Source organism: Streptopelia decaocto, assembly GCF_964273445.1.
Source record: "Streptopelia decaocto genome assembly, chromosome: 9".
Taxonomy (NCBI): domain Eukaryota; kingdom Metazoa; phylum Chordata; class Aves; order Columbiformes; family Columbidae; genus Streptopelia; species Streptopelia decaocto.
In genome coordinates, this window is record NC_138664.1 from 13,981,142 (window position 1) to 13,998,454 (window position 17,313).

At 42.6% G+C, this 17,313-nt stretch overlaps 1 protein-coding gene across 4 annotated transcripts in view; it reads left to right on the forward strand.

Moving 5' to 3' along the window:
- The first annotated feature begins 17,028 nt into the window (after positions 1–17,028).
- Positions 17,029–17,313, forward strand: part of TCF12 (transcription factor 12) — a 160,012-nt gene continuing 159,727 nt past the window's right edge. For 3 of the 4 annotated variants that reach the window (XM_082060685.1, XM_082060688.1, XM_082060689.1), the window contains exon 1: positions 17,036–17,198. The gene's annotated coding sequence lies outside the window, so the exon portion shown is untranslated. Of the gene's footprint in view, positions 17,199–17,313 lie in introns of all 4 variants that reach the window. The other variant, XM_082060687.1, reaches the window with a different exon arrangement.

The following is a 17,313-nucleotide window of genomic DNA, read 5'->3' on the forward strand; positions in this document are numbered from 1 at the left end:
AAGCTTGCCCAGTCCTACTTTTAATCAGTTCTTATATTTGCCATAAATATCACACCCTCCTATGCTGTACATATTCATTACACAGCTGCAGTTCCTCTGTAAGCTGGCTAACACAGCTGTAGCTCTGGAGTGCAGACCAGATGGCCAGTCAAAACCCTGCTTCCTATTGTCTGCAAAAGACAATAATTATTGCCAATAATCTCTGCTCCTGGGCCCACACCTTGGATGTTTTAACTATTACAGCTGTTCTTTCCCCAGTCAAAAACTGGCCTGCACCACACATTCAACACCATTGTACTTTCTTAAGAACTTTTTCTACTATATAACTCATCTTCCCTCCTCTTTTTGTAGTAAAGTTCACTTTTAAAACATAGTCCTTTTCACCTGTTTTAGCCACGCTGCTCAAAGGAGTTCTGCTGTGCAGTAACTCCTAAAGATTTTTCTCTCCACACTTTACACATGTGTCATTTCCACAATAACATACACATAATGAAATTATATACATATTGGGGACAAATTCTGAAATGAGGAGTTACAGAGAGCACCAGTCTTAGAGTACAAGGCAGGTTTGGCAGTTACTCTACAATGGTCAGTGGGAGTGTGGCCATCAACTGGAGTCAGCTGTCAAGACTCATGAAGGGGAAGAGTTGCAACAGCAGCTTGTGAAAGGAAATGGATAAAAGAGCTTGCTTTACTGAAAAGATAATGTGTAATGTGTTTCAGTTTGTGCCCATTGCTTATTGTCCTCTCACTGACCATTGTTGAAAGAGAGTCTGGCTGTTTTCTGCTTATCTAAAGGAAAGATACATTCCTGTTCCTTTTGAAATGCAGTTGTTTAATAGCACCTCAAAATATAATCACCTCCAAAATTACATAAACACAGGTAAGAAATTATAGAGTAAACTTTCAGTCATGATTACTGGAAGAATTTTCCTGCTGACCAACCTGACCTCTGCTTAGCATTGCATTTAGTAATCCAACAACTGATGAAGAGTAGCATGAAAGATGGCAATCAGCCCAGCTAGTAACCTTCCTCATAGCCAGGACAAAGGCACTTCTTAGTCCAAGAGTTCTTGTTAAAATGGCTACTTTTCTTTGCTGTAGCAAATTTCTGCTAGGTAGGGAGGCATGAGGAATTGGAAGAACACTACAGATTATCTGCTGTTGTAGTTCTGCTTTGGCAATAACAGATGCCAACAACCTGGGGAATGCTCTAATCCTTCCTACTTAGCAGTGACCCAGAGGACTAGGGTCACCCTCACCACCCTACTCTGGAGTGCCGTAGTCACTTCTCACATTAAGATCAGCAGTTATAGGTGCTGAGCCGTTCCATCCTGGTTCACCTATTTTATGCTTGCTGTCAGCCCCATTGCTGATCATTCCTTACTGGCTGAGGAAGACAAAGAATTCAGAAACCTAGAGAATCTGTCCCTTTGAAATTGTTACCTGCACTCAGTGAAATACTATGAGGAACCGTGTAACGCAGCTGAAGTGGCATGTAGTGATCTTGCTCTGACTACTTATTGAAAACTTCCATTTTTATTCCAATAAGTTTATTATGCAAAGGTAAATTAAACAGCTGCCAGGTTTAAACAATGCAAAACTTAGACACCTGATGCCACCCATAGTTCTGATTCTGAAATATGAGCCATTAAAAAAACTGACAGACTTTGCAATAATAAAGGCACTGCTCAAAACACTTTAAAAAGATCTGCAATTTTATATTTACTCTTGTTTCTATTCAATAAATTAACAGATTTTTTCTAACTGTCAGGAGACTCAGCGATTTTTCTCTAATATGAAAAGGCCTGATTATAAGTGATTTTTTAAAATATAATTTACTGGGAAAAAAAATGATAACCTTAATGAAAATAAGGACTGCAAACGCTTGCTTAAATCAGAGTTCAGGAAGATACTGCACAAGCTTCTCCCATGCAATGCCACCAGTTTATTTCAATTGTAGCTTGAAGAACACCTGCTATTTTAGCCTTAGGCCTCTTCTTCCATAGTATTTTTATGGCTTACAGAAATATACACCACATTTAGAATCAAGTCCTCTTTTCCAGAAAGCACAACTTATATTGATTCTCATGAATCACAATTGGGGAGGGCTGCAGAATCGTACATAAGATTGTAGCTGATTTTCAGTTGCCAATAATATTCATATACAGACCCTCGTGATCTTTCAATGTGATCTGGGTAGTATATAATTTCAAATTAATCCTGGAAAGGTAATGGTTGTAACACCACTTTTACAAACCTTGCATACTTCAGAGCATGAAGGTCAAAACTACAGGAATGCCTTACAGTATTATCACCACTTATATAAATTAGAGGCTCCTTGTACTGCCTATTTAGGCTATTCTCTAGATGAAAGAGTTTGAATTATACAGTAGGATCTTAATGATACACACAGCCTCACAGAGCCTTCTAGATTTGAGTAACTGAAACTCAACAGCCATTAGTCATTTTCATGTCCATGTTAGCTGCTGTGATTTTCCACCCCCCCTCCCATTAACACCTCAGTAAGTGACTTATTCTATATACAACCATGCATATGTGAAATAGAACATTCACTTGCCTAATGCAAAGCTTATGCACCTGGTATGAGCTACAAATTCAGGTAGACATCTAAACCTTTTATTCTGTAGAAGAGAATGCAGTTGCTTTAACGTACAGTACATGAGAGACTGAGATTTGGACTATTAGAGAAGGGCCAACTATGTAGCATCATCATTCATCAATCTTGCATTAGGGATAAAGGTATAGCAGCAAAAAACTCCACAGTTGCTCAAGGTGTAGTTGCCAATTAGCATCACTAATGTTTGTAGCATAATCGAATGCTGACATCATTGCTGCTCATGGCAGGGAATTGAGGCAGGGAGAAAAAAGTTTTCTCCTGTTGACTGCAGCAAAGAAGCTCATTTAATTTAGACTTCAAGCTATATGAAATACAGCAAATATTGTTTTGAACAAAGTGCTTTCGGCAGTCTTAACAATAAACCTTAGTGGCAATATGTTTGACATGCTCTCCCATTTAATATACTACAGAAAAATGGCACCTCATAAAATTATTACTCATTCCTAACACTTCACTAATAAATGACTCAGTGAGTCTCACTTCATATGGATACAAAAAATTTGATTGGTACTTAACTGTTTAAAACTTGTTTTAGTATTTGAAACTGAGCAATGGATGGGGAAGGTAAGTTGAAAGAGAGCTTTGTGTTTTATAAAAAGCCACAATGTTTGTTCCATTCTCTCAGAAAAGTAATATAATTGTCAAGACTCAGTTAATGGCCAAGATGGGTCTCAGTCATAAAACACATTTCTTCCAGTAATTGTTTTCCAGTAGTTGTCCCATTGCTTATATTCCAATATGTTACAATAAACGTACACGTTTATTTTATAATAGTTGTCTCTTCTATAGAAGTAATATTTCACTATGTATTACAACAGTAACTACCTGGGTGGTATCACATAGTGTGTGCTTCTGCACTGCTCTGGGCAGGCTCCAAAGCTAGCAGAGTTCCTGCAGAACTGCATCCAAACTGCAACCCCAGAGAAGGCCCATCAGTCCCACTGCAGTTTACCCATCAACCATGAGTGAAAACTCCAGTTACTTAATTACAAGCTTTCTATTTTTCTAACAAACACTACAGGAAGTCTTTTCACAATGTCTCTCTTTAGGAATGCAGTTTAAGCACAGTATCAGGGAACAGAAAGAACAGGTTGCTCCCTAAGGGAAGTTGAGCTGGTAGCTAAGGGGGAACAACAGTACAGATAAGGCAAAAAACTCACCAACAGGACACAGTTCCACCAAAGACAGGCAAGGAAAATAAGATTGTAACAGATCCTATCAATAGTCCAATGATCCTCACTCAGGCAAGACAGGGCCCAAGATGCATCAAGGGATGCTCTACAGCATTCCAGGAACAAAGTCAGCAGCAGGAACCCCTAAGACATAGCTAAGGAGAAGCGCCCAACCTGAGCTTAAATAGAGTCCCTGATCAAAGGTGTGGGGAGATCTCAGGTGAGACTGGTCAGAGCAATTACTGAGTGACCTTATTACTGCACTTAGGGCTGTGATACAGAATATGTGACTTCTGTGGCATGAGTTCTAAGTTAGTATCTTTTTACCATTAGCAATATAAAGAAAGTATACATGTAGAGAAAAAAGGAAAACATTTAGCTGTGCTTTCTGCTGCCCAGTTCACTTCTTACTTTGAAAGAGCCTTTGGGCATATATCACTGTTCTGTAAGATACCCAGGATAATTGTCCTCCTCCTGTAGTGTTTGGTGAGTCATTTACAAACTTGACTTCTTTTCTGATACATGGTGTCCCAAATGCTCACAAGCTTTTGAAGTCCTTTCATAAGTGATAAATTGCCTTACAGCTACCTCTAGAATGTGACATAATCAGTTTTCCTGATTCTCTTGGTTTTGTGTCCATGGATGTTTTTAGGAAGCTCATTTAATGATAACTAAATCTATATTAAAGAAAATCAATACTCAGGTACCTAGAACACCTGTTAAAAACAAATTTTGATTTGGTAAGTAATGGCTTTAACAATTTATGTTTATGCTTTCTCAGGTACCTTGTGCTGTAGTTAACATACATATGTATAAATATATATGTAGTTATATATGCATATAGCTAATGCACAAGTGCAGTTACATTCTCATGCATAAGTGGTCTGCCACAAAAAAACTGCATTTAATGGTGAAGACAGAAAGACTCTAAGAATCAAGAGCCTACCCTAATCAACACACATTATGTTTATTCTGAAAATGGTGTCTCTACAGGCAATTGAGAGAGTGGTAACACCTTTTTAAAAAGTGGTCAACAGTGGAAACCACTTCAGAAGTTCTTGAAGGGCTAACAGATTTAGTTAAGAGAATTAAATCCTACTACAATACAGGAGTATTGTAACTGAGTATATTGCTTCAAAATTGGAAAATATTTTTGCTCGTTATCTCATCTGTTTCATTTCTGACTTCACTGACTTTTAAATATGTATTCAGCCTTGTGAATTGTTCTGGTTTATGTTTCATGAGTGGGATATTTTATTTTACAAAATTAAACTATAACATTATGGTGATTCTTAACGTAGCATCTCTAAAGAAATAACTCCTTTTAATCTTCACAGAGTACATACATCATGCCCATAGGAATAATTCATAAAAATAAATCACATTGACAGATTCCATGATATCTTGTAATGCCCTGCAGGGTGGCAGTGGCAGCAGCCACTTTTATTTAGCATGTGTCTTTTCCCCCAAAAGCTTTCTGTCCTAGTTTTAATTTGGCTTTACATCATGCTAAACAAATCGTTTGGATTTTTTCTACATGTGAGGCACTGTCTGCTATTTCATTGCTAACCTTTCTAAAGGCTGACTGTAGGTCAGCGGTATCATCCTTCCATTCTCTGAGAAAATTCTATGTTCTTACAGCAGTTTTTCATGCACAATTTCTCTGCTGGTGTGAGGGGTTAAAAGAAATGTTGAACCAACTAATAGGAAGAATCACAGGATCACAAGATCATACGATAATTCATGTTGGAAGGGACCTCAGAAGGTCAGCGCATCAAATGAGATGTGGCCATTACCAGCTATCCTGGGTACAGCAGAGCTAAGTCAGACCAAGATGGTACTGAGCAGGTCATGAGACCAGTCTCAGGAATATCATGATGCCAAGGTAACAGTTCTGGTTTTGGTTTGTGTCCTGGCAGTTACGGCTGCTTACATACCAAAGTATCACTGTTTAACATTAACTGGTGGTCTGAAAAGCAATCCCACGGGAACTTTTCTTGTCTCAAGAAAGCTCTTATAGACTTCCTAAAACTGTTTTCTTATCAAAATAAAGCCTTTCCTATGGAAAAGCTGGAGACTTCTTTTTCAAAGTTAAGCTTTAGCTATTCTATGGTCTTCTTCCCAGACTTGCAGCTGTGCTAGATATTACAGTTCTGCCCCCCTCACCCTCAGCCGCCCTGTTTGGGTATTGTGTATCCTATAATGGACGGGTAAAAAATATGTTCTGAACGTATGAAATGCAAATAAGTAATAACTCATGGTAAACATCTATAATGCCTTATTTTATAAGCTACAAATGCCCCAATAGCTGTAAAATTTATTGTGAAGACATTTTCCTGCTTCTCTGGAGTTGTCCAAGAAATTGCCCTGTCTCACATACTAAGGAGTAAAACTTTTGTATTTTTAGATATATGTACCTCACACTATTTTACCATTCCAGTTTAACTGCTATAAATGTAATATACAAATACACAGCTGCAGCATAAAACCAAAAATACTCAACAAACAACACCTCTCCCCACCAAGCAGGTCTCAACTGATATTCTAATAGTTCCCCTTTTGTTATTTGATTTAAGGAGAGTGTAATGGCTATACTGATACTGAGTTGCAAAACATGTTTTACAGTGTTTTTGTAATATCAGGTAGAAGGTCTAATCATATAAACTGTTTCCTATTGAAATTAATGTTTTAAAACATGATCAGAGAAACACAGAAATTTGGTGAGTGTAATTTCACATAGAAGAAGAAAGTTAAATTTATGGTCTCTGCATACAAAAAAAAAAATAGAAAATCCTTGCTTTCACAGGTAATAGAACCTTAAGATTTTTTTTTAGGTATTTTACAGCTGTTAGGAAATGCAGGTCATATGTATATATTCTAGTAATACCTCTACAGACAGTAATTTTAAATATATTTCTCATAAAGTTTGAAAAAAAAAAATAAAAGTAGTAGGACAGTGTCTCTTTAAATCTTTGTGTATGAAATAGCAATAGAGGGGTTTTTTAGATTAACATGATTAGTTGTTTTTTTTTTTTTTTAATGAAGGTAGTATATCCCTAGTGGTAACTTGTATAAATTACCTGAGACTTTTTCTATGTACAGCTATTCTATAATCCAAAATGAAAATACAGTCATATAGGTATGCAGAATATTACCCACTTATAGTTTTAAATGTTAAATTCCTTAAAACCATTTTTACTATGTGTTTCATTTGAAGATCTTATAGTTTAGTTCTTCTTGGCAACCCTTTAAGAGTAGTTATTGTCTACTCTCATTTTACATGTGAGGCAACTGAGATAAAGAAAATTAAACCGACCAATACAAAGTTACTTGATTGTTGGCAGAGTTGAAAGCTCAGAGAAAAAGTCATAGCTCCTCTGAGGAGAAACCCAAAACTTGGTTCAGGAGGGCAAGATTCTGTTGCAAGTTTTCTATTTGTGCCGCTAAAATATTTTTCTTAACAGTAAAAATAAGAACAGGGATTGTAATATTTAAAACTATTGTGTGGAAGGCAGTATTCAAATTTATTTATGCAACAGTAGCCTTTCAAAAACCTTAAACAGGCATTGAAAAAAAAAATTGCAAACTGTAGCATAATTCTTGCCTCCCAGAGATAAAAGTAGGTTCTGAAGTTCAGCTTGGGCTCAGCAACGCCTCCATTTTCAGCTCTGAGCCAGGACTCTGATGGCAATGCAGCTGCTCAGGTCTCTAATAACCATTACTTCAATCACTACCCACAATGAATGTAAACTTTGGAATTGCCTTGAGCTACACAACTAATTTGGATTTTTTTGTGCAGTTTGAAAAAGAGGGGTTTAACACAGAACAATGTTAGAAAGAAAAATCGACTTTGAAATAACATTTTTTCTTATGGAACTTAATGAAAAATTCCCACATGTAATATGAATTCTTTTGACAGGCTGTGACATTTGTGCTGGAAATATTACTGAAGGGACACAAGACAGGCTATACTTTGGTCCTCCTTTGAAGCCAATAGCTTCATATCCATCAAATTAAATCAGAACAATATTAGGGCAAGTATAGCTTATAACTGCTTTTATTCTCTTTTTTCTTTATGGAGGATATGTTTATGCAGTTGCACTACCAGTTCATCTGTTTATCTGTCTTTCCAATAACTTTAAAATGTATTTTCCAATTTAAATAAAATTTAACAGAGGGTACTTGACTCAAAGATACTAAATCCCTACAAGTTTCATGAAAATAAGAATCTAGGTAGAAGACCCCGAGTCCTACTAAGGCAAATGCAGAAGGAGACTGACCTTTAACCATTCTGCTTGGACTGCCCAGCAACCAAGAGGTAACAGCTTGCATAGAGTAGCATACGAACCATGAAATCTTGGACTAATCACAGTATGTTCCGTATTGTAGAACCTTAGTTTTACAATTAGAGATAAGGTGACATAGGGAATGTAAAATGACTGATTAAATTCTCGGATTTTACCAGAAATCAGTCTTGGCCCTTACAGCTTTCAATGGCAGTATATTCAACCTGTATTTGATGGAGAACAAATAGAATTCTCCCCCCTCAAGACTTGCATCTGCTTTACTGACTTTCAAAGAGTTGCCCTTGTGGAATGTGTTTGCCCCATGGATAGTATTAAAGAATTTAATTACTCGCTGACTCATTTTTCATGATCTCTGCATGTACAGCTCCTGAGTAGTTAAAATAGTTCAATATGCACCAAAGAAATTAATTAAGGATAAGCCCTCAATAGCCATAAAGAAAAATAATCGAATGCAACTTCTTGCTTGAGAAATTCCTAATTTTCTTATTGGCAAAAGGGAGAATATGCCAGACACAGGATGACTCTGCTCACGCCTGGTTCTTACGTACTCCCTGAGCGTCACGTCCCGGCTGATGATTGTTCTTTTTCATTACTCTGGAAACAATGCAATACCAGGAACGGGCACAGGGCCAAACCCATCTCTGCTCTCCAGAATCCCACTGAACAGTCACTTCATCGAGAGCACATGAGAGATTAAACTAGAAAGAATAGATACCATACTGTATTATTATTTTTGAGATAGGCTACTGGGTTAGGTGGACCTTTGGTCTGAGCAGCATGGCCTTTCATATGTTCTCTGTTCTTATAAGCCATTGAAACTTGATTAAAGGTCATATTTCATTCAGAAGCTTCTGTTTGACACATGCCAGCTCTCCAGGACCTGCAGCTAGGGTAGGATTACCTGTGATTTATGCTCTGAAAGTTATAACTAGTGCTGTGTAAGCACAGAAGAACTGAAAGCAGAAGTATGCTGTTTAGAAAGTAAACCCCCCTCTCTCAAACAAACAAACAAAAAAAGTAAAGCTAAAACCTAAAAAAGTAACTTTCTTTGAAGTGTACTTTAGCTGTAGACTTATGACCTGTATGGAACTAACTACTACATGGTGTAACATACATAATTTTCTATGTTAGTTTCTAGTTTTAGTCGAAACTCTCAAAATTCCTGTTGGACTCAAATAGGATCCTTATTGTTCTGTACGATCTGCAAGTTATATAGTTGTAATAAATAGCTGCGTGTGACAATGTCAAAACCATGTGAATGCATAAGATGTCTCATCTACAAATGATAAAAGTGAGGATCAGATGAGATACTGCAAACTAGTTCATCAAAAGCATGCGTGCCATTAAAGAGAAGTCATCTGGCCTTGAATATTTGCATGTCTGTCATGGAAACACATTATGGTCAAAATAGTGATACGCTATGCACAGTAATCCTAGCACATTATTTCTGACACTTTTTTCCACTCTGAGACAGATAACCAGGATTTTCTGGTCCTTGGATAATCAACTATCTTCAATAATTGGGTCAACTCCCTCAGATTTTATTGTGTTAAGAGCCACATAAGGGCAAATTATGAGGAGCAAGGTGTATTTTGTGGAGCTCATTAGCTGTCTGAGGGACAAAACCTGTTCCCTTTGGTGCCAAGAAGAGAGTTGGTGTTTGGTTGGAATCTCTGGGACTGGCTGAGGAATGACTGTCTTCAGACTGCAGTTACATTCTCTCAAGCCATTTTAGAATGGAAATCAGTATCTGTGGGTTATGTGGCTTTTGATTGCATTAAAGCAATTATTTCCTGGCTCCTATGAAACTCTGGAGATGGGGAAATGTTCAAAATGTCTGTGTAAAACAGATTGCTGTTCCAGCTCCTGGTGACAGGCAGAATACCAGAAATTGTTCTGCCAGAGGAGGAACTATCTAAAGTTACCATCCCCTGTTCTTTGGTCGCTGACAGGGACTGACCTCAACTAGTCTTTTCTTCAGTAGGTGCACCTTTTTTCTGCTTGAATCCCTGCTCCCATTAAATGTGTGTGAATGTGATCTCGTCATTTTCCTTGGTTGAAATCAGCAAATAAGTTTGTGATTTATTAAGGAAATGCACCCATCCACGTGGACACCATGGAGTTGTCTGCAAGTGTCCCTAGGAAACCAGGCTAAAAATGGGGATACTCATGCTCTATCCTCTCTGCAAGTTAAGACCATTCTGACTATCTAGCCAACGTCTTTCAGTGTGAGACACCTCTTTGGTGAAAGATGCTTTGCTCCAATTGTTTTCAGCATTGATGCTTATCCTAGGGATGTTTCAAAACTGCTCACTTTGAACTGCATAATGCAATCAATGACAAAAATTTGTAATGTCGGGCGTATAGTTTACATAGGAAACATAGAACTTTGTATTTTCTCACTGAAAATAACTCCCTTTTATAAACTCAGTTAAGTGGTTCTTTGTTGTAATCTGTGTCGTCTGGGTTATAGATGAGTTTTGTCCAAATGAAGTGGTGCAGCAGCAGTTTGAGCAGTGCTGGCGCTCCAGCGCCAAGGTCTCGTTTGCCTGTAGAAAGAACCGGTGCTCCTGAGCAGAAAGGTTGAGATACACTGAAAAGAAGAACTTTTTTTTTTTTTTTTCCTCTAGGGATAGCTTTTGATTTGATTAATGCTGTACTTAAAAACATGTTTAGGTGTTTATTTGAATTAAGCTTCGTAGGATACTGATTTTTTAAAGTCACCTTTGAAGACAGTATTTTTAGATTAAGTGTAAATCTCTTGTGACTACTCATGTCTCTTTAGGTAGCAAGGTACTGTAAAAGCAAGAAAACATTATGCTTGCTTTTAGCTTAAACTTGTTAATTGTTTCTATTTAATTTTAAAAGGTTGGCTTAAGCAAAGTAAGTACCCAAACCACCCAAACCTATGTGAATTTAATGTCACTGTTTGATTTAAAATGTTTACTTTACCACTGATAAAGTTCAGGTTCATTTCTGGAACTACAATCAGGGAGAAGTTTTCCAGCGCACACATGGCCCACGAGCTGTGCCGCGCTCGCATGGAGACCGTATGCTCGTGTTTAACTCCTGGCAGAGAGAGGGGAGCCGGGCGGGGTGAGGACGGGGAGCGGAGCTTGCTGCTCCAGGCGGCGGCAGGACAGCACCGGGGAATGCGGGAAAGCAGACGTTCCCCCCGCGCAGGGACGAGCCATTTCCCGTGCTGCCGCCCGGGCAGCCCCATAGCGGAAGGCGCGGGGCGGCGGTGACCGGGACAGGACACGGCAGGCGCTGCTCCGGGCCCTCGGCGCGCCCCGGGACGGTCCAGCGCAGCGCAGTACAACCGCTCCCGGCCTCCTCCCCGGGCCTCAGTGGGACAAGGCTGGGCTGCGTTCCCTCCAGCTTTCATAACCGGCCCCGGGGAGGGGTCAGCCGCCCCGCCCCGGGAGCTGAGGCGAGGAGCGGCCCCCGGCCCCTCCCGCTCGGCGGCGGGTCGCACCACCCCCTCCGCCCCCGCTCCCTTTCCCCCGCCGTCACAGGCGGGCGGCGGAAGGACAAATAGTCCTCGCCGCATTGTTCAGCCCCGCACAACTTTCGGGCGGGGCGCGGGGCCGCTGTCGGCCGGCGGGTGGAGGGGCCGCCCCGCCGCCGGCCCCGCCGAGGGTTGACCGTGCGCGCGGGACCGCGGAACGGGGCAGGGAGGAAGTCGGGCGGGCACGGCCAACTTCAGCCCGCTGTCCGTCTGCGCGGCGGCCGGCCCGGAGCCGCGAAGCTCGGCGCGCCCGGGGCGGTGCTGGGGGCGTGCCGCGCTCTGCGCGCCCCGAGGCGCCGCCGCGTTGCTCGCAGGGCCCCGCCCGGGGGGGGCAGCAGAGGTGGGGGGCCCTGCGGAGCTGCGGAGGCCCTGCCCGAGGGACCTGCCGGCGGGGCCGCAGCTTTCCGTGCCTGTCAGCGGCCCTTTCCCCGCCGCACGCAGTGACCTGTCCGGCGTTGCTGGCGCTGGGGTCTGCGGTGCCGCCGGCGGCAGGGCCCGGGCTTGCGGCGGGAGTGGGGACGGGAGAGGCCGCCTCTCGTGGGGCCCTCCCGCCGCGATTTCTCCTTGTAGTCGTGTTTTGTGGGGTTGGTTTGGTTGTTTTTTTCTCCTTATTCCCCCAAGTCAACTTTCTGCTTTTGTAATAATTTCTCCTGTGAAGATTGTCCCTTGCGGGGAGCTAAAGCCTTTACCCGTTTCCCGCTTAGCCAGAAGTACTTAGCGAGCATTTTGCAGCAGCACTAAACCAAGTGTAGCCATCAGCGTCCCCACAGAAACGGGGTTTGACTTTCTAGTAGTCAACCTTTGTGCTCGCTCTGGTCCCCTCATAAGTAATGCTGTTTGGTGAGAGGTTTCACTATTGTAGCCTCCTGCAAATGTTCTAAATCTTTCCTATTGTAGAATATGTTACATAATATATATGTTACGTAATTGTAATTACTGCGAGGTAAATATAGCAGGCAGCAAGTGAGGCAGCAAATTCAGTTATCTGTAAGATGGGCTGTACCGATAACAGCGAGCGCTGCGCAATCGTGAGGCTTGGTCACAGGAATATAGCTGTAAGTTCATTTGTAGGATACTTCTCCAAAGTTTGCTTTGGAAGGAAGAGCTGTAGGAAGAACACGGTGCCTCCCCAGGAGTTTAACCCAAAACTTTCATGCATGACACAAAAATCTTCTAATTTTCTATTGGCTTGAGTCAGATTCCAGGTGACCCGAGGAGCAAGTCAGTCAGAAAATGGAATTGCTTTGTGCTAGCTGCAGGAAATGAGGTTGTGTTCTCCTTATTGCTGACTCCAAATGAGTATTGCTGGCTGTACTGGAAGCAGTAGAAAGGATTCAGTGGTTTAGGTGAGGGTGGGAATTTGTTGGGGAAAAAAAAAGTGGAGCAGGAAAGGAGGTTTGCTGACTTCTCTCCAGGGCTATAGATTTGCTGAGCAATAGCATTTATTATGGATAAATTGCTGCCTGTGGATGCAGGCTGAGCACATATGTGTTGATTTAAAGGAGCCATTCCAGTGACAACTCCATCCTGGGTCAAATGCTCTGTCGGGGAACACCCTAGGAGCTCGTACAGTTTGGGTGGTGATGGGGAATTAATTCCGTGTGTGTAAATTTAAGAATAAACAAACAAAAAGGAGACATGCAAGCTTAATTATTTTGTTCATGTGGGCATGATACATTAAATAGTAATACGGAATACATTTTCTCACATCCCTGAATGCACAACAGCTGTCTGCTCTATCAAATATTTTTCCTTTAAGGAGTGGGTGGAAAGCAATTCATGAAGGCTGTGGAAACAGCGTATGAGCTGGGGGCTGGGCTCAAGTGATTTGGTTTTTATATTCCTTTTAATTTTTTTATGTCCTGTATGTAATTCTTCATTTTCACGGTCATGTTGAAGCATGCGGAAGAATGTTGTTGTCGCCATCTGGCAACTAGCAATTCCCTGATTGCTCAGGTTGGTAGCTGACCATATTGATGTTGGTAGATCAGCTGTCAGGGCTGTTACTGTAAAGATTTACAGTTGTACTGGATGCTCTGTCAGAGTCTGGAGTTCACTGATTGCTTTGTGTGCATGGGTTTACCTGCCTATTACTTGCACTACTGCATGACAGACCTCAGGCTTCTTTAAGGAAAAGGTATTTATCCACAAGACTACTAAATTCATTTATCTTGATAGAAAGTTCACTGATGAAAATATGATAGGGAAGGCATTTTCAGGAATTGCTCCTGTGCTACCCATCTGATCCCTAGTTAGTGAAGACCTTGTATTTTTAAAGAAGTGAAAGAAAAAACTGTGTGACAGTTGCAGAAGACAGTAGCATTTCAGCCTTCTATGTAATATACAAGGAAAGTACTGTTGTGTCACAGCAAAGCTGTAAGTTTTTCATTTCTGTATGATTTGTTTAGTATGTTTGCTGCATTCGCACGTGTAAGGAACGAACTGTGACCAGGGGTTGAAGCAGGAATGAAACTAGAAGTTTTTTTCTTTGTTGCAAATGGAAAACTGTTGTAGTTGACTGAACCAGGTTTCAGATACCTGTCTCTTCAAATGGTTTCAAATGTTTATATTTTCTCAGCAAGATCTCTAAAGAGACAAAAGCAGGGAGTTTATTTGTTTTGTTTTTTGAATGTTGAACGCACTGTTTTCTGTTTCATCTTCTGTTTATGACTTGACAGGATAAGGATGTGCAATGCATTTTTTAAGTCCTATCGTTGCAGTGAGCAGGAAGAATTTATAGGGAGTGGCAGAGAGGAAAGGATACTAAATAAGTAGCAGCTTAAGAAAGGGATTGTGTAGATTCTGAGAACAGGTGAAAGACAATACTGCATGGGCATAGATTATCATGCCTTGATGTTTCGAGTGTACATGTTAATTCTGGTCAGTGTTTCATTAAGAGGGTTTAAAAACTGAATAGCTTAAAGATTCCAGGTCTCACTAATGTATCAGATGATACAGATGGAAAATGTTAGTTTAAATATATTTTTAGAATTTTATTGTAATACAGGAGGTGATAGTTATTCATCTTCCACAACAGTTTTAGTCAAGCTGCGTTCACGAGTTTCTTTTGAAATTTCTTATTACAATTTTGGCTTCCCAGAGCAATCTCCTTTAGGCCAGACTCACAGCATATCTTGGGCCAAAGCAAAACCTGCCCTGAGGTCTTGGGTACTTGCTAAGTTGTCAGGCGTAATTTCTGGAAACTTCATGTACATTCTAGTAATTTTTCTACAGGTGCCTGGAAATGAAATTTTCAGAGGACAGTCAGCCCATGGAGTTGTAATGCAGAAGAATGGCTACTATGATGTGACTTTTGGTAATGACCATGTTTACTGCCAGCAACTGCATGAGAAAGTGATGTGTCATGGACCAAATGGAATATCTTAGGGTATTTTGTATCTTTAAACCCTGTGTCATGGATTATGTGGACATAACATCTTCCACTCAAGAGTTTCTAGCTGCAAATAAAAGCCTACAAATGTGAACCTTAAAACCTTAGGCCAGAGGGCAAATTAAAAGTATTTTGTTGGAAAATAAGTTTTAATTTTAATATGATAACACATCAGTACAAATAAATAATTGTTAGCATTGTTACTTCCACCTTTTTTAGATTTAGTCAGGTTCCTAAGCAATGCTGATCAGTGTGCCGCTGTACTAACTGGTACTGGGTACCAGTACTGGTTAAAAAGTAACACTTCAACACAAACAGCAATGTTTTCACGGTATCTAAATAGGGGAACTTCTTTGTAACTGAAATATGTTAAAGGTCATTACTCAAGAAATGTATAATGATCTCTGTCACTGGGTGCTTTCTTCTAAAGAGAAGTATTATTTATACATCAAAGGGAAAAAGTACATATTTATGTCCCTCACAGGCACAGAGAATGGAAGTCATTGTGTTGATATTTTCATACAAATTGCTTCTTGCATTTCTAAGTGGCAAATATATGAATATTCATAGAATCACAAGGCCAGATGATCATCCAGTACACAGCATATATGGGAGAAAAACGGAGAAGAATGTTTTAAGGTGCCAGAATCTCCAATTTGCCTTTGCCTGGTGGTGGTAAGTTTGTTATCACTCTCTCCTTCCACCGGAAGATGTCACAGTCGGGGTCTGGGGGTGGGAAGAGTTGAGTTGGAAGGGGCTGGCGTGGGGCCAAAGAGCCCTCCGTACAGCCCGCTGCTCTCCAAACGTGGGGGGCTGCCAAGCAGCAGCCTGTGAGGGGCGAGCGCGCCTCCCCACAGCGTGCCTCTCTGCACTGGGCGCTGCCTCCCTGGAGCGTTTTAGGTTCTCCGGGGTTTTCACCATCCTTTTGCATTGCCCCTGTGTTCTGTAAGTCCCCTTGCTCCAAAATAATAACATGCCAGTAGCTGCAGAGACTATTATTTTTCGATTCTCACGCTCAGAGGGCAGGGTCGGGAAGGAGCAGGCCGGGCCCAGCGGTGGCGGGTCGGTGCCGCCTGGGGGCTCTGCAGGCTCGGCAGCCGCGGGGCGGGGGCGGCAAAGGGGTCGCCCCCCAGGCGTCGGGAGAAGAATCGTACACGCCGGGGTACCCCAGCAGCTGCCAGACGTGAAATGAACGTCCCAGCAGTAGGACAGGCTGGTAGGGCTGTTTTATGGGGAAGGAGATGGAGCACAGAAGAGTGATGTCTGTATTAGTGGCAGGACCCAAGTGAGGGCGCGGGCTCTTCGCACGCTGGTGCCTGTTCCTGCGCGGCAATCATTGGGCTTAATCGCCTGTAGCATCACCCGTCTGGGAGAACTGCAGCGTTTACGTGGATGTGTGTTCTTGCATTAACATACATATCTTCGTGCTTTGACATGTTACAGTTTTAATTATATGTATTTAAGAGGAAGCTGCTAATGAATGCTGAAACCTTGATTTAATTCATATGCAACTTTATTTTGCAAAGACAGACTGTATATTGATATGGGAAAAGTATTTAGGCACATTTTAGGGTATGTGGATTCAGAGCATTTTGGGGCACGTGCGTTGATATCAGTGCTACATGTCGAGGTTTGTGCTGGCGGTTTGGTTGAGCAGGAGTGCGGTGGGGCGGGTCTGTTCCCGTGCGGTGCGTGTTTAGTGGGTGCCCGTTGCGGTGTCCCTGAGCGGGCCGGGGGCCGACGGCTCCCGCTTCTCGCCGCGCCGCCGACACTCGCCCGCCGGCCTCCTGCGCGGCGGTGCAAGTGGCCCCGCTGCCATCCCGCAGCTGCTGGGGCGTCCCGGCGCTGCGCCCTGAGGTGAGGCGGGTGCCGAGACGGCTCCAAGGGGTGCCCGTGGGGCCGCCGCCAGCGCCGCGGCTGTTCCCGCCCGCCCCCGGCCGGCAGCGGCGCGGCAAGGGTTAAGGCCGTGGCGGCGCTCGGCGCGGAGGGATACGGAGCCGGAGCCGTGAACGTGGTGCTGTGGCTCTGTAAGCAAAAAAATGTCTGCCTGAGGGAAACCCACAAGTTCCTTCCAGCGGGGGGGGGGAGCGCTCGGCTCGTCGCCTCCCACCCAGCCCGCGGCCCGCCCGCCGCCGCCGGCCCGGTCCTGGTCACCAGAGCGTACGGGGGGCAGCAGGTAAGTGCGGGCGGCGGGGGCCCGGGAGAAGTTGGGAGAGCGGTGGGGGGGAGAGAAGCGGCGGCCGGGCGCTCGCAGGGGCAGAGGCGGCGGCGAGGGGCAGGGCGGCGCGGCC